This window comes from Mus caroli, unplaced genomic scaffold (genome assembly GCF_978045245.1).
Source record: "Mus caroli unplaced genomic scaffold, Mus_caroli_1 scaffold_1, whole genome shotgun sequence".
Lineage (NCBI taxonomy): Eukaryota > Metazoa > Chordata > Mammalia > Rodentia > Muridae > Mus > Mus caroli.
In genome coordinates, this window is record NW_028227256.1 from 173920535 (window position 1) to 173945833 (window position 25299).

The 25299-nt window shown below is 41.9% G+C and overlaps 1 protein-coding gene across 3 annotated transcripts in view; it reads right to left on the reverse strand.

Annotated features, from left to right (window-relative positions):
* Pld5 (phospholipase D family member 5) overlaps positions 1 to 25299 on the reverse strand; it is a 353497-nt gene that overhangs the window by 185781 nt on the left and 142417 nt on the right. The window lies entirely within an intron of this gene.

Here is a 25299-nt window from a genome sequence, read left to right on the forward strand (position 1 = left end):
TTCTAGCTACAACAGCTGTTATCAATCTTTCAAAAGACTATTCAGTGCTCTCAGGAGTATAATTTCTCTCCTTAATGTCTCTATGGATTTTAACATATTTTAAAACTTATAAACTGTTACACAATATGATGGAGTTATTAGGTTAGTATATAGACAAGAAAAATTAGCATTCAAGTACCTTCTATGAAGCTTCTTATAAATATGTAAATATTTTAAATAATGAGAAATAAACCTTTCATCCATATTCACATTATAATTAACTTTTTAATTTAAGTAGCACCCTCGAAGCTATAAATTTGGGCTCCTGATTCACTTCCAATCACCTTCTAATTTATATTTGCTCTCATTATAACAAGGCCTTGAAAAAATTCAGTATTATAATTCTCTAATCTTGGAAATTTAAAAATTCATACGGCAAAATTAGAATCTGTGTAGAAGACATTGAATTTAGTAAAGAAATGCTGATATTGAAGTTACAAGAACTTGACACCAGGCCAGAGTCTGTCTCCACTCAGATTACAAACTTTATCCAGCTGTACTATGATGAGGTTACAGTGGACACTCTTGGAGGCCGTATCTGTGTAATATAAATATGTAAAGACTTAGAAATAGTAATGTAAGCTGGGCGTAGTGGTGCACGCCTTTAATCTCAGCACTTGGGAGGCAGAGGCAGGCAGATTTCTGAGTTCAAGACTAGCCTGGTCTACAAAGTGAGTTCTAGGACAGCCAGGGATATACAGAGAAACCCTGTCTCGACCTCCCCCCCCCCACAAAGAAATAGTAATGTAGATATTATTCATTTTTAAATTAATAAGATTATTTAAATTCACTAAAATAATGAAAACTTAAGATGTAGATATATATATATAATATACATGCATATAAAATATAGATATTATATTTATATATTATAGTTATATATGATATCAGAAATAACTCATTTATAATAAGGAAACTATAGTAAATGCTGACAGTAGGCTCTTGGTTGAAATATGTTAAATGTAAAGGAATCATTAATTAATTTTTAAAAAACTTTTCAAGACAGTGTCAAAACAATGCAGCCCAGGCTGGTCTTAGACACTAGCCCTAGTTTTCTAAACGCTTGGATTACAGGTTCCTCTGTTTAAAGACCATTCAGTTATGAACAATTTAGCCTTTTCAAGCTGTTACTACTGGGAATGGCTTACCCAGTTAATCCTTTTAAACGGTTTAGTCACTTTTTAATGCAGTCTTCAATCTACACCCTATTGAGAAATAATCTCTTGATCAGGAAAAAAACGAAAGAAGAAGAAGAAGAAGAGGAAGAAGAAGAAGAAGAAAAAGAAGAGGAAGAAGAAGAAGAAGAAGAAGAAGAAGAGGAAGAAGAAGAAGAGGAGGAGGAGGAGGAGAAGGAGGAGAAGGAGAAGAAGAAGAAGAAGAAGAAGAAGAAGAAGAAGAAGAAGAAGAAGAAGAAGAAGAAGAAGAAGAAGAAGAAGAAGAGGAGGAGGAGGAGGAGGAGGAGGAGGAGGAGGAGGAGAAGAAGAAGAAGAAGAAGAAGAAGAAGAAGAAGAAGAAGAAGAAGAAGAAGAAGAAGAAGAGGAGGAGGAGGAGGAGGAGGAGGAGGAGGAGGAGGAGGAGGAGGAGGAGAAGGAGAAGGAGAAGAAGAAGAAGAAGAGGAGGAGGAGGAGGAGGAGGAGGAGGAGGAGGAGAAGGAGAAGAAGAGGAAGAGGAAGAGGAGGAGGAGGAGGAGAAGAAGAGGAGGAAGAGGAGGAGGAGTCCTCATTCTTGCTTATTCAACCTTGACCACCACTGAACAATCAGGTATCCTCTTCTGAATTTGTTACTTTGAACTTTGGAGGGGTATGGGATGAGACAGGTAAGGAAGGCTTAGATAGGGGTCTAGCCTTAGGCAAGAATTTAGGATAATAAAAGCCTGATAAAAATTGAGGATAGTGTTTCTTTAAGGAGGAAGAGGCCATGGAGAATGTGCAGGCATCTTTTATCCCTCAGGCTTTGTCACTTTGTCCAGTTCTCTCTCTGGAATTCAACAAGCTATTTCAGATCACATTTCAGGATGAAAATGGGAACCTCCAAGGCATCAATGATTCCTCAGTATGGACCATGATTATGTGAGAATTTGAGATTCCATCTCAAGCACACACATGCTGTGAGCAGACAGCCTGAGATCTTGGCACCTGTCTTACTTTTTCTCTCTTGCAGGATGTAGGCAGGCCTATGTGATTACTGTGGTTTAGATATCCTCCAAGGGAGACCAATAGGAGTCTTTTACTTCTTTCCCGGAACAGTTGATAGAACCATATTTCCCTAAACCTTAAGTATATCAATAATACCTGTCAAACTCACTAGGACTATTATTCCATGATATGAATGATAATAACTGCATCCCTGCAGGGAAGCACATAGAATCATTTATTTTACTGGTCTTGAGTGGTCAGAATATCTGGTTTGGGGGCACCAGGTTGAAGGTCAGGTGGGGAGAAGCTGGGGAAGAGTAAGGATAGGATCAAGGATATAGCAACAGCTCCATGCTGCGGTACACAGAGCCCCCCCCCCCCATAGGAGTACAGGAAATGGTGTGATTGACTACCTCAGTGTCTATCTTCAGGGTAGAAAGTGAGACAAAGAGAGATCTTACCACACTTATTCTCAACCTATGTGTTGCAATCCCCATGGGGTCACATATCACATATCCTGAATATCTGATATTTACAATTCAATCCGTAACAGTAGCAAAGTTACAGTTATGAAGTAGCAATGAAATAATTTCATGGCTGGGGTTCACCATAACATGAGGAATTATATTAAAGGGTCGCAGCATAAGGAAGGTTGAAAAACTCTGGCCTTTTGCCTTTCAAAGGAGCAGAGCCAGCTTCCTCTAGAAGAAGTAGGTCTGGTTTAGCCTCAGGCTTCCAGGAGCTCAGCCCAGTAATCCTTCATTATCAAGCCAATGCATGGTTCTTTGTGTAAAACTTTAGGGCCATGTATACTCACCATGCCTACCTTGCAAACAAAAAGCCTTGGCAGATGCTGGAGGTAATACCTTAGGGTGGAATAGGTTTGACCCTAGAGGTAAATGTAGAGGTAAATGAAATTATTCACATTTTGCAAGATGAAACCCTAAGTAGCCAATTGTTTTACATTTTTTTTGTCACCACGAATTAATTTTTTATTGCTTAGTATGTGTGTGTATTTATGTATGCCTATATGCATGTGTGCATGTAGGCAACACATGTGCAGAAGTCAGAGGAACAGTTGAAAGAGTTGCTTCTTTCCGTCCACCACATGGGTATTGAGAATCCAACTCTAGTTTTAACGCTTGGTCGCAAGTGCTCTTATCTACTAAACTCTCTTGCCAGCCCTTGTTTTGATTTTTAAAACTATACATAATGAATTGTACTTTCATGCAAACTAAACATCTTTCACAGAAGGGAGTGAAGGCAGAATGTCCAGCATTTCAGAGTAGAAGAGCTGTTGTACTTTAATGGTTAAGTGTGGTTCCTGTACTAAGGGAAGGATTGCTACCCCTCCCCTGCAGTCTCTCCTTATGACCTCTAATCACTTCTCAGGTCACAGTGCTGTTGCTGCCTCAGAGCTACACTCAGAACCACTGGTTACAAACATAACCTTAGATTGTGGGGCCTTGAGTTCAAGTTCATTATTTGTCACTTACTGATTCCAGGAAAGGTACAAAGCTGTTCCTGGGTGTCTGGTGCTGACGCTCTTATTGAGGACCCTTGTAGGTGGTAGCCCATTTTGTAAAAAATGAAAATGAAGGCTTTTCATACAGTATTTGTCCCTAGTTCTCTTCGGTCTTAGGGTTTTACTGCTGTGATCAGACACCATAACCAAAGGAACTCTTATAAGGACATTTACTTGGAGCTGGCTTACAGATTCAGAGGTTCAGTCCATTATCATCAAGGCAGGAGCATGGCAGCATCCAGGCAGGCATAGTACAGGAGGAGCAAAGAGTTCTACATCTTCATCTGAAGGGTGCTAGTGGAAGACTGACTTTCAGGCTGCTAGGACAATAGTCTTAAAGCCCACACCAACAGTAACACACTTCCTCCAACAAGGTCACACCTACTTCAACAAGGTCATACATACTAATAGTGCCACTTCCTGGACCAAGCATATTCAAACCAGCACACCTTCCCAACACTGACATCTCACTAATTCACATCAGCACCTATCTTTCTCTGCCAAGTTACCGTATCTCTGTTATTTGCAAAGAGTACTAGATGTATAGGGAAGACCTTTGGCCACCCTGCTTCAGGTTTCTCAGGTTACATTTGTTTCCCAGTTTTCAGAGAAGTTTTCCTTCTCATCCACCATCTTGGTGATGTGTAGACCCTGTACATAGATGCTTGTCTTATCTTTCACTTATGGATTTATTTTATCACCTCACATGTGACAAAATAGTAGCAGACTAAACCACTTTGTTCTGCTCCCAGCTATAGGATTGCTCATGTTTCTAGTAAGGACCTGCCATTCCCTACATGATGGTTAAATAAAGAGCCTGGTTCTCTCATTTTCAATTGTCTTTTCCTCTTCTCCCACTTCCTCTGTCTCCTTCTCTCTTTTTGGATGAACAAATACAATAAATTATTTTGCAAAAGATATGTACTGCCTTTGTACAGAACATGTTTCATTAATTTTTCTAGTGGAGAAGACATGCCTTAGCCAATGAAGCCAGTGTCACTGTCAAGACACCACAGGGCTTGCAAGGTGACAATCACTTTGGAATAATGCAATCTGGGGACAAGATGACCTTGAAACACCTTTTCAGCTATGGTTAGCTTCATTTCTGACTACCATCTTTACCAATTAGGGAACGTGCAAATGTAAAGTTATTAATTATTTAATAATTAATAAATAAACTATGAATTACCTTTATAAATGAACATATAGTTGAGAATACTCAGGAGTTTGTCAAGTTTTCATTTTCTTAGAAAAACATTAAATCCGTCCTCCTTCCTACTCTGATTTAGACAATCATAAAGAGGAGCTCAGACCAAAGCCAGAGGCCTCATCTCAGAATGAACAACACTTTTTCTTTAAGACTTTATCCCATTCGTTTTTTCAACTTCATGAAGCAGTAACTAGATTCTGTGTTAAGCTCTGCTTCAGAGGATAATCTTATGAACTAGGTCAGAAGGTAGTTAAAGAAGAAATAGATTCAGAGCTCAGAACCTCATTAAAAAAAGGAAAAAAAAAACTTGGCAGTGTTCTGTGTTCAAAATAAAGCTATTCTCTATTCCAGGGCAATCATGAGATTTCTAAGAAAAGTCCCAAAGAAGTATTTGGTGGAGAAGATGGAGGGTGCAGAGTCTGCCAGCTCGGTCAGGATGTTTCCTTGCTGCTCTTTGGATGGAGGGTCAGTGAATTTCACTCTCAGTCAGTGCTTCTGAGTTCTATGGTTGAAGAGAACAAGGTCTGTATACCTGGTCCAGGAGGTTTACAAACACTTTACTTAAGTCAGGCATGGCAGCCTACACCTGCGACCCCAGTAACCTGGAAGGTCACAGAGGGAAGGAAAGGGTTTCAAGCTTCGTATCAGCTCTGTAGTGAACTCCAAGTCACCCTGGATCACATGAGTCCCTGTGTCAAACAAACAAAAGGGTTTGCTTATAATAGAGATTTTTATCTGCTACTTGAAGGAGAGAGCTATGGAATGAGACTGTTGGAACATTCTGGAATAGACAGAATAATGTGTCCTGGGGCTATGAAGGAAAGAGTTAAGAAGGAGCAATGTAAGCTCTCCAGGCCAACTTGACAAGAGATACTGGTCAAACAAGGTGGTTGGCCAAGCATATGTGCTTTGAAAGCCCTGGGACCCCGAGAGGCCATTATATATTCCTTTTGTGGTAGGGGAGGTGGGTTTACTATCTTTATCTGCTGCCCTCCCTGCCATGTGCTGCCAGGACCTGGCCATCTTTGTGCCAATCCTCAGACAAGCTTGTGGGGTTGGGGTGGGAGTCCACCTCTTCCCTCACAGAAGACCCTACACTCTGCGAGGTCACACAGTTTACTACTTTGCATCTTGGGCTACATGGAACTACTTGGTGTATTGTGAATTCTCAAGCAGCCTGCCTCAGGAAAACGTTAACCCCACCTGTAAATCAGCACATTTCTAAAAGGTTCTGAGGGTCATACTTTGGGCCGGGCATGCTAAGCACGCACTAGATCACTGAGTTATACTCTCAACCTCAGATTTTGTTTTTTTAATGTTGAATTTGAGAAAAATCAGGCATTTAGGAAATGAAAGGAAATCAAAGGGTGGTGAAAACCTTGATGAGCTGAGGGCTGGGGATGCGGCTGAAGAGCTGACACTGTGAGACATGCAGGGCAGGAACAAATTCAAGAAACCCTCTGGAGACTGGAGCCCTATATCCAATCTCCATTGGTTTTGTTTTAAAATGATGAACCAGTAAGACTAAGAATAGTAATGTTAAATAAGACTGAACTGTTTACCTTATATTTTGCAGAAGGGGGGAAAATCCCACAACTTCAATGGGAATGTTATCAATAAAGCATGGATCTCACATTCTTCACCTCAATGGCAAAACAATTCCAGGATAAAAATAGCCTTCTGAAGACATGGCAGCTGGTTTTCAGGCAAATAATAATACATATGTGCACTGATCCATATACTTGCATGCACATAAGAACTTGTATACCTACTGATGGAAGGATTGTATATGTTCTTTCACATGCTGACATACATAGATGTTTATTGCAAAGGCAATTCCATAGTTAACATTGCATTAATTTGTGGTATTTACATAGTTGGTGATTATTTTCCAGTACCAATGAAGTCAATGGCGAGACCACACTGCACAGTGAAATATGGAGTATGGTTGTCAAATGTTACTTGGAGACATCTGGTCTAGCCACATTTTAAACCTACATTTCCTTACAGACCTTCTAAAGAAAATGGCAGAACAGAGTCAGCTGTCATAGAGACAAGAGTAGAGTGACCAGGCAGAGCTGAGTGGGACCCTTGGGAGTTGGCCCACAAAAAGAGTTGTTCCACTTTCAGAGTCCCTAGATCTATATCTGGAGAGCTGTCCAAAACACAAGCAGCTGGAATGGATGTCACAAGCAGACAGAAGTTGGATCATATGCCAGCTCTGGTTTTGGTCCTAGGGTGTGTGAACAAGTCATAAATTAAGCTGAGAAGATAGGATAGGATGTTTTAAGGTCTGGCCTTTAGAGTCATAGAAATTGAAAAAGCAGATGCCAGCATACCAACAGATCAAAAACCTTATTGGCACTCGCCTACAGGAAGTTAGTGGCCATATTCAGTCCAATCACTTGAATAGGAGTTTTCATCTTGGTGGAACCTTCAGAGAAACTTAGAAGAAAGATCCCCCAGCTGTACCTGCAGGACAGCGGTATAGTGGAGTGTTTTAAAGCTCTTGTGGTTCTAAGACACAGCTGAGAATCATTTCCCAAAGAGTCGAGAAAAAGATCCCCTTGGAAGAGATGCTTAAACTGTCTAATATTTTAAATGACATAGAGTAGAATAAAGTAAAGCAGGCCATAAGCAGTCATTTACAATTTCCTTTTCACTATAAAACCTTGATGGGTTTAATAACCTGAAAGACGGTTTGTTCATCAAAGTGTCAGGGACAGTGGTGGGCAATGCAAAATGGTGTGAGTGGGTGTTCTTAAGACAGATATCAGTGTCACAAAGACACCAAGGACCACAGCTGTCATTCATATCTTACATGTCCCTCAAGGGCCCGTGTGTGAAACATGTTGGTCCCTAGCCTGTTCCTATTGAGAATTAGTGGAACTTTTAGAGATGGGGCCTACTACTATTGGCAGGAAATAAGATCATTGGGATCATGCCCCAAAAGGGGACATTACGAAAGTGCACATTCTTACCCCCCACCCCAAGTAGCTGTAAGTTATGAATCTTAGAAATAAAATAAATAATTTCCTTTAATGGTTGGAGGTAGGGAGGACTAGGTGGCCTGGGACTCATAGCAATTGTCTTGCCACAGCCTACAAGGTCCTGGGATCACAGGCATTCGCTATCAAACATGCTTACCTTTCATCCTCTAAGTTGTATTTCTAAGGTATCTGGTCACAACAACACAAGTCTCTGAGGCAGCTCCTAGGACAGTCCCTAAGTTACTTCAAGAAGGTTTTATAGTTCTCTAGTTGATAATAGCTCCTTGAAGGCAGTGCTCCCACTGTCTACAGCCATGGTTCTATACCAGACACTATGCTATAGAGGCAGTGGTTCTCAACCTTCCTAATGCTGCAACCCTTTCATACAGTTCCTTGGGTTGTGGTGACTCCCAACCACAAGAATTATTTTCATTGCTACTTCATATCTGTAATTTTGCTATGTTATGAACTCTAATATAAACATGTTTTCTTGATGGTCTTAGACGACCATTGTAAAAGGGTCATTTGAATCTAAAAGGGGTCAAGACCCATAGGTTCACCCTTTCCTTGATATCCATCTCCTTCATGTCTGCATCCAGTGCCCTCCAACTCTGAGGATGAATTGAGTAGAGTAACTGTCTTTCCCTATACATGGCCTCACTGTCTACAGACTCAGTCAACTGTGGTCTGAAACTATTCATGTATAATGTGTATAATTTACATAAAATGTACATTAAAGGCTGTTCTGAATAGCAGGGCCAACTTTAATGTAACACCACTGTGTCCCAGGAAGATGTGAATGAGCTTTTTGTTCAGTTCTCTAGGTTGTGTGTACCAGCAGCCATCCTAGCTATGAGATGGACAGAACAGTAGAGGCTCCACAGGTTTGTGTTCTTGTAACCCCTGCTAACCCAAACAAGGGCTCTAACATTTGAGACTAACCACTTTTGCAAACCAGATATGTAAGAAAGAAAGCAATAAACTTGAGGCAGGGGAATGAAACAGAGAGTGAGATTCAGAATGTTTTGTGCAAACTCTCTAGGTGGAGAGGCAAGATGCTAACCAGACCTATAAGCATGGAGGTGGATACAGAATTACATGCAGCAGAGAATCTGAAAGCATGCATTATGCAAATGATCCTAAGGCCTTCCTTAGGACATAAAACTCCCATCTATTTTAGCCAATCCATTTTGAGTTCTTAAGCCATTTTCTCAGATCCTTTCCCTTGTACATGAACTACCTCTCTCTTTTTAAATTCCCCCCTTTCCTGTTTTCTTTGTTGCATATGCACATATCTGTGTGCATGTGTGCAGGTTAGAGGTCAGAGGTTGATTTTTCTCCATCATTCTTTATCTCAATTTTTGAGACAGACTCTCTCACTGAGCCTGGACCTTGCTAAATTTGTTCAATGGCTGGCCAGCAAGCTCTAGGATTCCTCTAGACTCTCTCTGCCTCTCCAGTGTTGCAATAACCGGTGTATACCAACATGCCTGGCTTTTTACATGGGTTCTAGGGATTGAAGTCAGGGTTGCACAGCAAGCACTTTGACTGACTGGGCCATCTTTCCAGCCTCAGAAATGTTCAACTACTTGTGCTTCTATTGCAAATGGGTGCCTCTGTTCAGTTCTTGTACAGAGTCATAGGAGCCTGGGACCACCTCAATAGTGCCTCTGAGTCCTATATCAGCCAATACCAAAGTGCTTCCTGTAAGTGAATGGGCAAATATTCTCTGCTGAATAAACAAAGCAAATAACTTTATACTGAGGTTTCTAAAATCACTGGTAAAAACAAAATTATGTACAAAATAGTGCACCCTCCCTATGTAGGCACGTCTTTCTTTCTACTGTATCTCTACTCTCCAGCACTATTTACCCATCCATCCCTGTCGTGCTGATCTCTTCTGGGTTATTCTTGGTTTTCCCCTTCTAGAGTCTAAGGTCCCCAGGATAGTGCTATGTTGTCTGTCTTGTGTGCCTTCTCCCTGGTCCCCTCTTTTCCACCAAACAAAGTTCAGTCTTGTTTGTCATTAAGAAAATCACTGGGTGACAAAAGCTTTGGTAATGTTATAGTATATTGATATATCTATTTTTAATTTTCATTGTATTTAGTTCATGTCTGCGCACACACATCAAACTCAATTTATAAGGCTTGGCAGCAAGAACTTATGTGAAATGAGCCAGCTTGAAGCTTGCTATTTCAATTATCGATGACAGACAATTTTTTTGAAAAAAGTAAAAAATGGCTTGTTCAGTTAAAAACAAAGCAGATAAAAGCAGATTCCAAAACACGAGGCAGAGAGAAAGCTTTAGTTGGTTGGCTGTTGATTTTATGGGCTCTTACTCCAAGACGGTCAAAGGACCTGCATGTGATTTGCAGCAACAGGGCTGGCTAATTCTCTTTGGTTATCTTCCCCTCCCTCCTTTGAAGTTAGTGAACTAATGTCATTTCCAAAGGAGACATCAGATAGTCACTTTCCAGTCTGTCAACAGGCACTCTTGAGCTGAGACTGGGAGAGAACACCACATTTACGTTTATGCTTTGCTTTCTACAGCTCTTATTTCTATCAGGGGTCATTCTGATAGTAGTGGAACACAGCAGATTTCTGGCAGCCCCTTGCTAGCAATGCCTGTAGCTTTTCCTGAGTTCTCTACAATGCTGCCCGGTTTAGAATTCTACATGTAAATGTGAAAGCCCTCACCCACTAGGAAAGTACATCACAACATTTAGTTTTGCTTCCAGTGTAACAGCAGAAGAAAAAAAAAAGTCATTTTAACAAGATGACCTCTTCTAGCCTTGAACTATTTTAATGAACTAAGTGCCTAAGATCAGAGGTTGGTCAGATGTTCAGTAGGTGATTATTTCAAGGGAAGAGGAAGCCATAGACAACTCAAGGAGGAAAGAAATAAATTTAACTAATGGAGTGTGCTCCAGGCTGGATCCTGGAGAAGCATTCTCCTTTCAAAGGAAGAGAATGAATGTACCCAGAGAGTCGGGTCTCTGCAGCCAGGTTCTGAGATCCTTATCTTCACGAGTGCATCAAATGGAAAGCAAAATTTTGAGTGAGAGAGACAGAAAACGGGTTTCACCCTCTGCTTCACGACAAGGCAATCTGTTGCAGCTGCACTCAGAGAGGTAGCCCTTGGGACTATTTTTAGGCAAATGGGAATGCCTAAAATATAAAAGGAGTACTGAGTTCTAACCCACGAAAGGAGAATAAATCTAGATAAGTCAGGCTGGGTTCATTATAGCGATCCAAGGCAGAACCGCATTTCACTGACAAAGATAATCTGCGTGCTAAGCAGAAATGATTTCAATTATTCTTTGCTAAACACAGGTAAGCAGTCTGTGGGGTACATACTTGCATAGATAAAATGTTCACTGAGCATAAAGGTTTTTTTTTTTTTATGCCATGCCTCTAGAACATCCTCCACAAAAATAACCAGAGGGTCTAGAGTCTAGATGGTTGGTCTCCAGGCTGTTGCAGGTTCTTTGTACACCATCTTTACCCTGCAACCAGCTATGAGAGGAAAGTTAAGGTCCAAGTGATGGATGGCTGATGCCATGGATTAAAATTTTGAGTCTATAGGTGCTTTTAAAAACATCAGGACCAGGGAAATGGCTCGCTCAACAGAGTACAGCCTGTGCAAGCATGCAGACTGGAGTAGGATCCCTAGCATTCACACAAGAACCCGGGAAGGCATCAGTGTGCCAATAACCCTAACACCGGGAAGGCAGAGAGAGAAGAAGGCATCAGTGTGCCTACAGCCCCAACACCGGGAAGGCACAGAGAGAGGAGCTCCTGTGGCTTGCTAGCCAGGAAGTCTAGCCAAAGCAGTGAGTTCTGGATTCAAGAGAGATGCTGTCGCAAAGACCTTAAGTGGAAAACCAATTGAAGAGTGAATACACACACACACACACACACACACACACACACACTCACATATTCACATACACCTTAATTCTTACATACTCAAAAGAAATGGTGCTGGTCTTTCTTTGATTCCAGTATTTGTTATACAGCTAACACACTCCATCATGTCTGGAGCCTGAAGTCTTTGTCATCTGGAGTAACAAGAGTGACAGAGACTCACCCACGCAGGATCTTTCAGGAGGTGTGCCCTTTCCTTGAAATCCTGAAGCTCTCCTTGACTATTTAGAATGCTGAGATAAGGCTGCAGCCTGCTCTAAGTTAGTTGATATTGTATAAAACAATGTGTTTTCAGGTTGTGCCTTGCCCTGGGCAACTCTATTTGCAGCATTTAACTCCATTTGAGTATAAATACAGGCAGAATGACTACACCTCAGTGAGCACACAAATAACACCATCTGTCCTGTACCATCCATTAGGCAAAACCTGGTGATTTGTTACTAAATGGAAAAACGGTGCCATCCTATCAGTTTACCACAGTGAAACTGTGCCATGTGAGCACATTGATATATTAAAATCATATCTAGAAAACCAGGTCTGAAGACCTACTGAACACACTAGACCGAAGAAAATGTGCAATACTCTCACCTTTCTTCCATAAAGAGGACAGCAATCACTGTGGGGGTGACTGATATCACTGGCCTGCCATCTGACCACCCAGTGTATACATAAAAAGACCCAGGAGTGCTCTATCTGTCCCAGAGTCTTCAGCTTGGTCCTCCCCTTTGCTTCTTTGGCTACCATGGTCCTGTAATTCCCCTAGATAACCCAAATCAACCCAAGGCTTGGTGTGACTCTTCAGTTGTGCCTCCAGCAGACTTCCAAAAAGATTTCTTATCTAATTCCTACAGAGACTTCCTTTGCTTCTGTACTAGCCTCCTCTGCTTCTGAGGAAGTGCTTTCTCTCTCTCTCTCTCTCTCTCTCTCTCTCTCTCTCTCTCTCTCTTACTTTCTCTCATATTGAGCTTTGCTGCAGCCTACTTCACTCCTTATAACTATCTGTAACATAGACATGTCATATAGACAGAGAAATTACTGTATGATATTTCATGTGTGGTCAGAGAGAAAATAAGACTTAGATAAGAGAATTTGTGTTTGCCCCACCGAGCTATCAAGGGAAATCTGGAAGACTTACCAAATTGTGGCCAACAAATCCAATGTAGCTTATTGTTGCTTAATAAGTACGGACACTGGGGAAATACACAAGCATGTCCAAGTATGTTTCTGACCTAGTGCACGCACGTTGGAGGGTCATTTCAAAGTTATGGCAAGAGCTAAGAACTTCAGATAGAATCTTACTGTATTATAGTTAGGCAGCATGGCTGATTAGAAGTTAAAGCACCCACATTGTCTTTCTTCTACTTGTTAAAAATCTTGCTTCTGTTGGGGCTCAAAACCCCAAAACCCCATAGATTGGCATGATGACAAGATAGCCTAGAAGCTGCTGTACAATCAAGAACCTTCCCTCTAACCTTGTCTTGTCTCTCTCCCAGCCACGAATGCACAGCGAGAGGCTCTCTCCTGAACTCTCTTGACCCACCAAAGAGGATTATCAACAAGACAGGACTGTAACCATGTCTGGACATGTCCATTGGCTCATGCAAGTCCCATAGGATCACATTCCTTTCTGCCTCCCCAGTTCATCCCCTCTCTCTAATAACCATTGACTATCCCTCTAAAATTTCCCTGAACATCCAACTCCACTGTCTTCTCTCCTATGAGATGAGGTCTAAGCTCTCATCACTCTGGCTTCCTGGAGTCTCATCTCATACTTTGTGTAACTTTCTGTTTCTCCAAGTCAGTACACTTGTTAGGGCATCTCCTCCTGTGAATCTGCTTACTGTGAGTTTTTTCCAGGAAGCCAGGAGAGTGCAGAAAGATTTTCAGGACTCTGGCAGTCAAACCTAGCTGCTATTTTTAAACAAATGATAAATAATGATATTGCTTTGGTTATACTTGCTTTGAGTAGGGACACATGCTGATTCTGGGCTCCTGGGCAACAGCCCTGGATTCCCAGCTACGGAATCTGTTTGTGTGTGGATATATCATGTGGCTTCTCCAAGCCTAGTGAAAGCATGAGAAGACACAAGTTATTTAACTTTTCTTGCATATGACTATGATTGATTGAATGAAAACAGCCCCCATAGGCTCTTAGGGAGTAGCAGTGTTAGGAGGTGTGGCATTGTTGGTGTAGACATGGTCTTGTTGGAAGAAGTGTGTCATTGGGGTTGGGCTGTGAGGGTTTAGGTGTTTAAGCCAAGCCCAGTCTCTCTCTCTCTCTCTCTCTCTCTCTCTCTCTCTCTCTCTCTCTCTTATTGCTGTCTTCGGATCTCCAGTCCCATGTCTGCCTGTGTGCCACCATTACATGTCTCTACACAGCAATATAAACCCTAAGACAATGGCCATGGTAAAAAAATCCCTGGAACCTTTACCATTTCTATTCCTGGCTTCAGAAAAGAAAAAACAAAGGTAAACACTGTATTCTTTCTCTGCTTGAAATTTGAGGGGGGGGGGGAGTTGTTCGAGATCTTTTTCTATCTTTTATGAAAAAATGTTACTGCTATGACTACATTTGGCTCATTTAATAGGATGGATTTTGAAGAAATGAGTGAATCAAGCAATTTGTTGACAAATTTAAATCCACTCTGTAAATACAGCAAGCTGCAGCCTTGGGTATAAGCACGAGGCCAGTGTTTAACATGCTGAACCACCCCTCAAGATTTGCTAACAGTTTTAAATGATACTTATAAAGAATAGTAAAACTTAAACTGGAAACTTCAAGGCTGAGGATAATTCCCCCTGGTAAAATGTTTGTCTAGCATATGTGAAGCTCTGGGTTCAACTCTTAGTACTAAGAAGGGGAGAGAAATCTGAAATCTTCTGACTTCTTTGAAATATTGCAATGAAACTACACAGTTCAAATTAAGAAGAAGGGGCAGAAGAAGCACCATCATTAGGACTAGGGCTGTAGCTCAGTGGTAGGACACTTGCCTATAATGCAGAAGGCCCTGGGTTCAAGTACCATGGATGGGAGACAAATAAGAATCTCTAGTATACATATTGATAAATTTTAACATGTTTTATAATTGAATTGAGCTGGCTTGTGGCATTCATTGCATTTGGAGTATGTGTTTTTGTGAGGTGAATTCCTTCACCCCCAAATGTTCATTCTATGGGGGAAAGAGAGAGTCTTTCCTTCAAGTTCAGATCTTTCTTAGGTGGTTAGGAGTGTGGCTCTCTTTAGAGTACAAGCTTAGCATGTCTAAGGCCCCAAGTTCTACCTTCAGCATATATGCATGCATAAATAATTACATTTTTGGATGGAAGACTGGAGATATAATTGGACAAAACAGTTATTAGATAACTAACTAGAGAGGAATTCATTAGGAGGAGATGTGAGTTCTTAACTAAAAGGCATTGTGGTTTTTCCAGAAGACAGAGCCTTTCCAAGATTATCCCTCATGTCAGCTATTCATAGAAGATCATTTTAGAAACCAACAGATCTTCAGAAATATTCTCTCCACTCAAAGAGTAGCACACAAACAAGTTTCTCCCTTTGGTTTTATTAGATATTGCTGGCAAGAATATAAAGCCAAAAGATGCCATGTTTGTCTAGAATTAATACCATGTAACCAGCTACCATGCCCAAAAAGGGCAGAACAGGGTTTCTGCTTTAAAGTACTTCTGTCTTGCTTGGCTTCCTGTGGCATTATGCAGCATCTTTTAGTGTATTTATCTGCTTCTCTTACCCTTTGCATTTGTTTTCAATTTTCCTTGCTATATTTATTTCCCTGAAAAACTGTAAAATGTGGTGTTGACATGAAGGTAGTCATGATCTCCTTTTGTACTCTTCATCAGAATCCTGGGAGACCACACCCCTTTGTGTTACCACAGTGACATCTCACACTTGAGCACCTCCCCAGGACTTTGTCCACCAGCTTTGTTTGTTTACATTTTTGCATTAGCTCTGGGCATCTCCACATAGAAGACAGTGATTTCATGGCTGGAACCCAGAAATCTGTGAGTTCGGGGCAAACATTCTCCAAACTGAGCTGCACCCTCACCTTTCCACGTAGCTAACAGTGGTACCACATCCAGACAGAACTGAACTTCCTGTCCACATCTGACACAGTTAAAAACTGAACAGTCATCTATGCATGGTAACCATGGATAGTGCTTGTTTGTTTGTTTGTTTGAAATCTCAAATTTACCTCCTTCTAGCCCAGTGTGATGGCATACTCTTGTAGTTCCAGAATGAATACGGTGGAAGCAGAAGGTATGGGAGTCCAAGGTCAGTTTGGGAAAACTAGGGAGTTTGCAGGTAGACTAGACTAGGCACATGAGACTTTGTCTCAAAAACAAGGACAACATTCTACTTTTGACTTCCTATTTTTTCATGGCCACTCTCTTTCACAAGAAAGAGTGACATTAGTTAGCTTTCTACTGCTGTAACCATCAACCTGAGACCAATCACTTTACAAAGAAAAGGATTATTTTGGTTTCACAGCTTTTCATCCATGGCTACTTAGCCCTGCTACTTTGGACACGAAACAGAGAAATGCACTATGGAGAGAACATGTGACATGTACCAGAGGAACCTGTTCGCCTCCTGGCAGGTAGAAAACAAAGAGAAAGCAGGAAGGGTATGGGATCTCACTCCACTCTAAGGGCATGCCATCTAATGACCAACTTCCTTCCATGAGGCTCCAGCTCTTGAGGCTTCTACCATCTCCCAGTGGTATAGTGTCCTGGACTGGGGACTAAGCCTGAAAAGCACAGATCTTTAAGGACCATGTAAGATCCAAACTATAGCTAGCAGGAGCTACATACTATTTTGCGTGATTCTTGGTTAGTAACTAGAATTATCTGGGAGTTTCTTGCATGTCGTATGAGTGACTTAATTGTGAGATTCCACATGGCACATACTGTTGGTTGTCTTAAATCTACTATCCTAACTAACCCTAAGTGCAACCCTACAAAGCAGGTACTCTCAAGCTCATCTACTGAGAGCCAAGAACAGCCTCAGAGACAAGATTACTTGGTTAAAAATGAGACCAATATTAGACAGAGTTGAGACTCAGTGTTTACCTAGCTTCAAAGTCTCTTGAGATTGTTGGCACCAACTTTCCATCAAGTCACCCAGATCTTCCCATGCTATAAGCTGCCAACAGCAAGTTGTATTTCATTAATGAAGATTTCTAAGTTGAACTCGTGGGATGTCTGATTATTTATGGTTTGTCAAACCCAGTAATGGGTGTTTGTATACAACTACATGATTCTAAGGCAGACATATAGGAATGTGTTTGAGAAATAACTGGTTGATCCACCCACCATGAGCAGATCACCATGTTCCTGAAATGCAAATAGAATCACGCTCACATTCTTTTCAAAGGTTTTAAAAAAAGATTTATTGTATGAGCTGTTTTGTTTACATGTATGTAGGTATACCACATGTGTACCTGTCCACAATAGAGCTCAGAAGGAGGCATTGGATTTCCTGCATCTGGGACTATAGGGGGTTATGAGTCAGCATGTGCATGGTGGGGTGTAGCCTCCCCACCCCCAGCCTGGAACCTGCTGGCTCAGGGGTGGAGTTTCCTGCTCATTCGTTCTGCCACACCTACTGCTGGACCGTACCACTTTGCAGCTTGGAGCCACACACGTGCCCACCCTGTTACTTGATCCCGAGATTGTTTGGCGGGAAATCGGGTTCCCTCCCCCTTCCTTTATAACTGAGTGTCTGAACTAGTAAAATTGAGCTTTGATCAGAATGCCTGTCTTAGCTGCATTTCTTTCTCTCGCCGCCTAGCCCCTCTTCTCTTCCAGGTTTCCAAAATGCCTTTCCACGCTAGAACCCAGGCTGTGATCTGCTGGCCGGACACAACAGTGGGGAGCAAATCTGAGCTCTCTCCAAGATGAACAAGTCCTCTTAACCACAGAGTCAACTCTCCAGTCCCCGGAGTCTTAACTATGTAGCAGGCTCCCAGGGAATTTCAAAATGAAGCCCAGGTTTCTAAGTCTGGTACATGTGGCCCAGTGTAGTGATCATAGTCTATTCCTTCTTTCTTTGTTTCTTGCTTGCATTCTGTGCTCCAGCACAGAGTCCAGAGCCTGCTGTCCTTAGGCTGAGCTTGCATCTCAAGTCTTTGCTAGTAGTGTTTTGATGCAGTGGCCAGCTTGGCTGTTTCCTAATCATCAGCTCCTTTCTGTGACTCCTTGACAGTAGCCATCCTTCAGTTTAAAACTCTTACCAGTGATGAGTGATGAACGTGTGTCTGAACTCATCCATCTCAGATATTCTTAATGAGAGTGACTAATCATTTCTCTTTGAAGCTTTAGATTTAACATAGCCCCTCCACAACACAGCTCCTTGATAGAAAACCCAGCCCATTCATCAATTAAACTTTGACAGATAATCCCAAAAGCTTAAAAATTCTGTAGCTATGTTTAGGCATTTTGCAGATGTATTAATGAAACATGTTATCAGCTCTCTCAGATTTGGGGTATTTTATAAACTTAAATAGTTTAGAGAAAAAGACATTTAATAGGTCATCTTAGATGGTTGCCTTTTTTTTTTTTTAACAGATAGAAAAATTGGAAACCAGAAGAGGGTTGCTTAACTAGTTCAGTGGATATGTGAGTTTTGCTTCCCCTGACCTGGTTTCTCTTCCTTTTCATACCATCTTGCTCTTCTCCTCCATAGCCTAGTTTATAATTGATTTGACTGCCCACTCTTCGTGGGTGATATTAGAAGACATATTATGTCAGGGTTGGATTCCTTCATCCCTTCTGTCCTCGGCATTTAGGAACTTCAAACATTCTGGCAGTGTGCCAGTTGCCAGAAACTCAAATATCAATAAGATAAGCATTTCCAATTTCAGCAAACATGCAGTGGAGAAGAGCAGACAGCCTAGGATGCAGCAATGAGGATGCATTCTCTCAAGGGCTTGCAGTGACAAAGAGGGTGTGCTCCTTGACATGGCAAGCATCCCTGGGATCCAACAAGAAATGCAAATTGGATGATAATGTTTACAAAGACAAATGTCTCTTCTCCATTATTTGCCAAGCTGTAACAGTGACCAAAGGGTCAGTCAGATAAAGGGAGATTAAACATATATACAAGGAGGCTTGTCTAGTCTCATCTGTCAGACAAATGCCAGAAGTAAAGAAGGGAGGGAGGGAGGGAGGAGGAAAAGCAGGAGGAGGAAGAGGAGGAGGGAGAGGAGGGGGAAGAGGAGGAGGAGGAGGAGGAGGAAGGGAAGAGGAGGAAGGGAAGAGGAGGAAAAAGAGGAACAACTTCTAAAGGGAGATTGTTTTAATGGAATATAAACGGTGCCATCTGAAGGTAGAATACTCTCTCCTCTCTGTCTCTGTCTGTCTGTCTGTCTGTCTGTCTGTCTGTCTGTCTGTCTGTCTCTGCCTCTTTCTCAGTGTGTGTGTGTTTGTGTGAGTGTGTGTGTGTGTGTGTGTGTGTTCACTTGTGGTGTGGCTATGACTCCCAGAGGAAGGCATTGGGGCCCCTATTGTTTTTCATATGTGTGTGTGCTCCTGTCTCCAATCTAACCTGTCAAACCTGTCTTCCTTCCTTCCTTCCTTCCTTCCTTCCTTCCTTCCTTCCTTCCTTCCTTCCTTCCTTCCTTTTTTTCTTTCTTTCTCCTTTGGTTTTCGAGACAGGGTTTCTCTGTGTAGCCCTGGCTGTCCTGGAACTCACTCTGTAGACCAGGCTGGCCTCGAACTCAGAAATTCGCCTCCCAAGTGCTGGGATTAAAGGCGTGTGCCACCATGCCTGGCAAACCTATTTTTCTTTCTAGACCGCCTGGTTCATGAACCTCTGGGATCCTCCTGTCTCCTGGTGATGGAGTTACAGGTGCACCCTGCTCCAGTGACTTTTATTTGGGTCCTGGGGATTTCAGCTTGGGTGTAATTATCAATGTCTAAACCTGAAAGGAGTTCACATAGGTACAAAGCAATATAATCAATCTGTAAAATCACATTTCCAGGCTAGACTGATGCTACTTCCTTTAATTTAAAACATCCTTGATTCAACTTTCACTTACAGCAAAGCGAGATCTAAACTCAATATTCATCTAAGAGCATTTTGAGAGATAAAAAGGCATTGATCTGAATGTTTTGGGAGTTCTAGAACGTTCAATGTGCAATACTCTTGATGTGTTCAAACTGGGGAGGAAAGTTTCCCCTCTTAACCACACTTCTATGGTTTGTTTTCTTGTTTGTCCTAATGACAAACAAAATAAACAACAGGACAAAGTGTGACAACCAGACTCAAGACTCCCTACATCCAGCAATTCTGTTAATGCTGTGGGCTACGCTGAAAACATTTATTGGTTTATTGTTTTTGTTCTTTATTTTGTCTCTTTCTCCTTTTCCCTCCTTCTAAGTTTTCTTTCTCTCTCCCTGAGGAAGGGTCTTGCTCTGTAGCTCATGCTGTTCTGGAACCCATGCTTTAGCCTCTTCAGTGCTGGAATTACTGCTATGCATGGCCAAATCTGCCTCATCCAGATTTCTAATGGGAATTTTCATGGACCTCAATATAATTATTTGACAGCACATGACTACTGTGAGGATGGGACGAGTTAAATGACTGGGAATAAAAACCCATAACTAACATTTGTCAGTTGCAAGGGTGTTCTGGCAGAGGTTAGCTCTGGGCAGTGTGAAAGCCTCCAGAAGCAGGGTAGCCCGAACTTAAAACAAGGCTGTCTCCTATGAGGCCTGTGAGGTGGAGACAGGCACAATGGCTGAATTCAGCCAAGTGAGTGATGCACAGACAGATACGGATCTGGCGTTTGTGGCTCATGGAGCCATATGCAGAGATCACAGCTGTGGGTGGACATTGACAAAGATGGGAACATCCAGAAATGGATCGGATGGCAGATGTGAGCAGAGCCCTGTATGTAGTGAAGCAGAGGGATTCCCGTGGCTTCCAAGAGAATTAACTTCCTGTAGAAAAATAATCTAAACCAGTGATTTTTCAACCTGTGGGTTGGAACCCCTTTGGGGGTTACATATCACATATCCTGAATATCAGGTAATTACATTAAGATTTATAGCAGTAGCAGAATTACAGTTATGAAATAACAATGGAACAATTTCATGGTTTGGGGATCACCACAACTGCATTAAAGGCAACATTAGGAAGGTTGAGAACCAATGGTCTAAACCAATTCTACAAACAAATTTTGGACTCAAGAGGTGTAGTAAAGGGCTGGTGAGATTGCTCAGCTGGTAAGGGCACTTCAAGCCAAGGCGGGAAACCTGAGTTTGAACCCTGGGACCCATATGATGGAGAGAGAATTGGTTCCTACAAGTTGCCGCTCTGACCTTCACTGTGATGCATGCACGCCTTTGACCTCTACCGGGACGCATGACAGCAACAGTCCTGTTTTCTGTCAATGTTTTTGTTGCCTCTGGTTAAATGTGGGTTCTCCTTGGCATGTTCTGAATGGCTTCACAGAGATTTGATCCTTGCTGTCTGTCACTGACAACCTTTCTTGCCATTCGTCATGATCATCAGGTATGGCTCTGCCTATAAGAGTTCAGTCAACTTTCTGAGAAGCGTACACCACATTCAATAATCTTCCTAGAGAACCAAACCGGCAACAGGAAATGTCAGCATCATTAGTTGTACATTAAGTTTCATTAAAATCAAAACTTTGAAATAATTAGCTTCTGCTGCTTCCCCGAGTGGTAATTACAGACGACTAGGAAGTGTCACGTTACCCAGATTTCCTCTTTTAAAGCACTACATGTTAAAGATAAGGAATTATTTAAAAAAAAAACTCAGATATTTTTTAGCTAAGGGTTATATAAATATAATTTTCTGAGTATGATTACTAATAAAAATCTCTTATAATGTAGGGAATATGAATCTGATTGGACTCAATAGTGAAATAAAATGTTAATATGTGCCATTATGTTTGAAAGTCAAGTTTAGAGCTAAAAATGTCTTCACTAACATATGTTTAGAGGATTCTCTTTTCCTTCACTCAGAATTAAGCTTTTATCTTCTGCTTCTAATTGTTGTTGAAAGTTATTTACTCAATGCCAGTTAGAAAAAAATCATAGTCGTAAATTATTCAATTTCACTTTAGTAGAGCCTTCTCTTTCTGCTCCTGCTCTCTCTGCCTCTTAAGGGTTAGCTGCCATCCACTGCATCCCGAGGTTAGCTAGTGATTCACAAACCCCTCTCCTTCCTGACACCTCCTAGTCCTGATCCCAGGTTAATGAAGAAGGTTGTCCGTAGGGGAGGAACTTGTCACGCACACCAGTCACAACAGCCAAGCACAGGGTGCTTTTGCCACAGAACTCTGGTCAATTAAATCTTCCTGAGATGTACTGGATCCTACTGTCATGGGCCCGTGTAAATGAGGCACAGCTACATTCCACAAAGAGCTGCTTTCTACATCATTGACAGCCAAGGCACCCATCTGTCTGGGGTTCATGTGCCTTCCTTTGAAAAACTATATCAAAGATTATCCTCATAGGGGAATGGAGACAGTTATCAACCAAAGGCAAAGCTTGTTGCTGTAAAGCTACTTCTTTTTCCATATCTCTGCTATTGAGAAGCAGATGATCAGAATTTTGTCTTTTCATCATCGTTTCAAGTTGTATCATCTACACTTCCGGCTTTGTTCTCATAATCCCCAGCTGTTACCCCACAGAAAGTTCCACTATGGAAACATAAGAAATGTCACACATTTTCACCCCAGTGAACAGTATAATCTCAGTAATTTAGACTTGGATCACATGAAAATTATCGTCTATTTAAAAGCTCAGTGTTGAGCTATGGAGTACTATGTAAGATGGCACCAACAGATCCCAAAGGTGTCACAAAAGATCCGGTCATGTACATGTAGGAAGTAGGAAAACTACAAAGACTCACAGTGGGTTATAGCCCTGGACCAGGAGTCTTGAGATGACAAGAAGGCAGGTGTCCTTGCAACACAGTCTTAGAAAGACAGCAGAGAAATGCCAGGCCAATCGCAAGAATAAGCAGCCTGGGAACTGCGGCAAGATTCCATTTTAAACTTAAATAAAAGGTATGGGGAACAACGTTTTTGAACAATTTGCATTTTGTAATCTATGATAGGTGGATGTATGATTATCTCCTATTAGTGCAGTCATGTGGCAAAAAAAAGTAACATGTGGGACAAAGAAATAGAGCAAAACAGTCAGAAAAGACCATGGCGAGACACATTAATAAAAGCATAAACATTGGGGCAGCTAACTGCGCACTGTGATTCAGCCCAGAGATCCATCACAGAATAGATGGGCTAGTGGGTGGAACGAGATGAATTACAGGGAGATACTTGGAAAAGAACGTGGTGTGAAAAAGGACTTGGGGCTATCAAAACACAGAGGAGAGAGTGGGGAGACAAATACAGGCAGACTTGAATTTCTAAGTCAAAAATCACAGCACAGGTTGCACTAAGCACATGGTACTATTTTTAGTAACACCACCAAGGGCAGGGAAGCCTACAGAGAAACTGCATGTACATCTGTGGGATCTCAGCCATTGGAGAGTAATGTCAATCGATCCACTGTGTGCCACCATAGAGTAAAGTCTGAGAAGAGCAGAAGCAGTAGGCAGTGAGAAGGAGAAGGGGATGATGTACAGAAGGGGAGGTGTGAGAGACCAAACTGTGGGAAACCAGACCTTCAACAACTCTCACCCTGAAGATCCTCCGACTGACCCTTTGATGGGAACAGTGTCACCCCCTCCTTCTTGTCTCCACTTGGCGCCTGGGACTGTTTAGATAGAGCCAGCATTCCAAGATAAGCTGCAAGATGTTTGAAGCCTGCAATCAGCATCCACCCCAGATGTCCATCCCTCTCTCTGTGCTTTTATTATGCCCCCTCAGCCCCTCCCTATTTTCTCTCATTGTGTGCTTATAATCAGGCTCCTAGCCTCCATTAAACAGACCTTGACAACTCTTTGCTTGGTCTCGCCCCCTTTTCTGGCCCATTTCTTTTTCAGGCTTGGTCCCCTTCGATCCCACGAATAACTAGGTCCTGCAGGTCGGGATAGGGAGGCTGAGGCCAGCCTTCTGGGGAGCACCTACTGACCTGAACCTTTCCCCCTGCTGGGGGTGGGGCATCAGTCTCAGGAACTCCAGCTCTGTTGGAAAAGCTTGGTCATTTTTACTAGTGGCATCAGTGCCTGGAGGAATGCAGAGCAATGGATGAAGGAGGGGAAAGAGTCCTTCCTCCCCACCCCCCAACCCCTTTTGCTAGAACATTCAAATTCAAGGCAAAATATCCAGGGTAAAATGTTGTTTACCCATTATCAGGCTTCTGCAATAGGGTCTCTTTTTATGTAGATGCCACTGTAGAGCTGAACTGGGCTCACAAAGTTCAGATAGCAATTATGGAGTGGAGCTGAGCAGGAATGTCAGTTGTAGTTTACATCCGAATGAGCTCCCATATTTTCTAGCTTGACATTGACAACAGCCTCTTCTTGGTACGTTTCTACCTCAGCCCCCAACCTCAAAAATGAAAAAAAAAAAGTCAGGGCCAGGAAAATGGCTCAGTGGGTAAAGGGGTTTGTTACAGAGCCTCACAACCTGAGTTTAATCCCTGTATCTTAGTTAGGTAGTTAGGGTTTCCACTGCTATGAAGAGACACCATGGCCAAGGCAACTCTTATAAGACAAACATTAACTGGGGCTGGCCTACAGTTTCAGAGGTTCAGTCCATTATTATCATGGCAGGAAGCATGGCAGCATCCAGGCAGACATGTTGTTGGAAGAGCTGAGAGGTCTACAGCTTGATCTGAAGGCAGCCAAGAGGAAGCTCTCTCCTCCACACTAGGTGGAATTTGGATACTAGGAGCCCTCAAAGCCTGCCTTCATAGTGACACACTTCCTCCAACAAGGCCACACCTATTCCAACAAAGCCACACTTCCTAATAGTTTGACTTCCCATGGGCCAAGCATATTCAAACCACCACACCCTGGAAGGAAAATATCAACTTTCATGGATTGTTCTCTGACCTCCACTTGAAAGAAAGCTCTGGCTCATGTGTCCATATATTTACAAACACACACAGATACATACATACATACATACATACATACATACATACATAAGAATATAAAATGTCACAGCTCAGGGAAGAGTGAAAAAGGAAACCTCTTGTGCTGAATTTATGCCACAACAATTCTACAGATAGGGAAGAATCCCAGGGAGGCGCTATATAATACAACTGAAGTCACACAATACAGTCATGTATATGCAAAAAGACTTGCTCTGAGAAACATATCTTTAATTGATTTCATCACCATGTGAACAGCACAGTGTATTTGCAGTTATGCCAATAGGTAATAACTCTTATGTGTCCCCAGGCATATCTGAGTTACTGAAATCTCAAGATATAGTCTGTGATAAGAAGTGACTAGTAAAGCTGGTGTTACATCTAGATTAAAATGAATAAGCAAATAAACAAGTATTTGC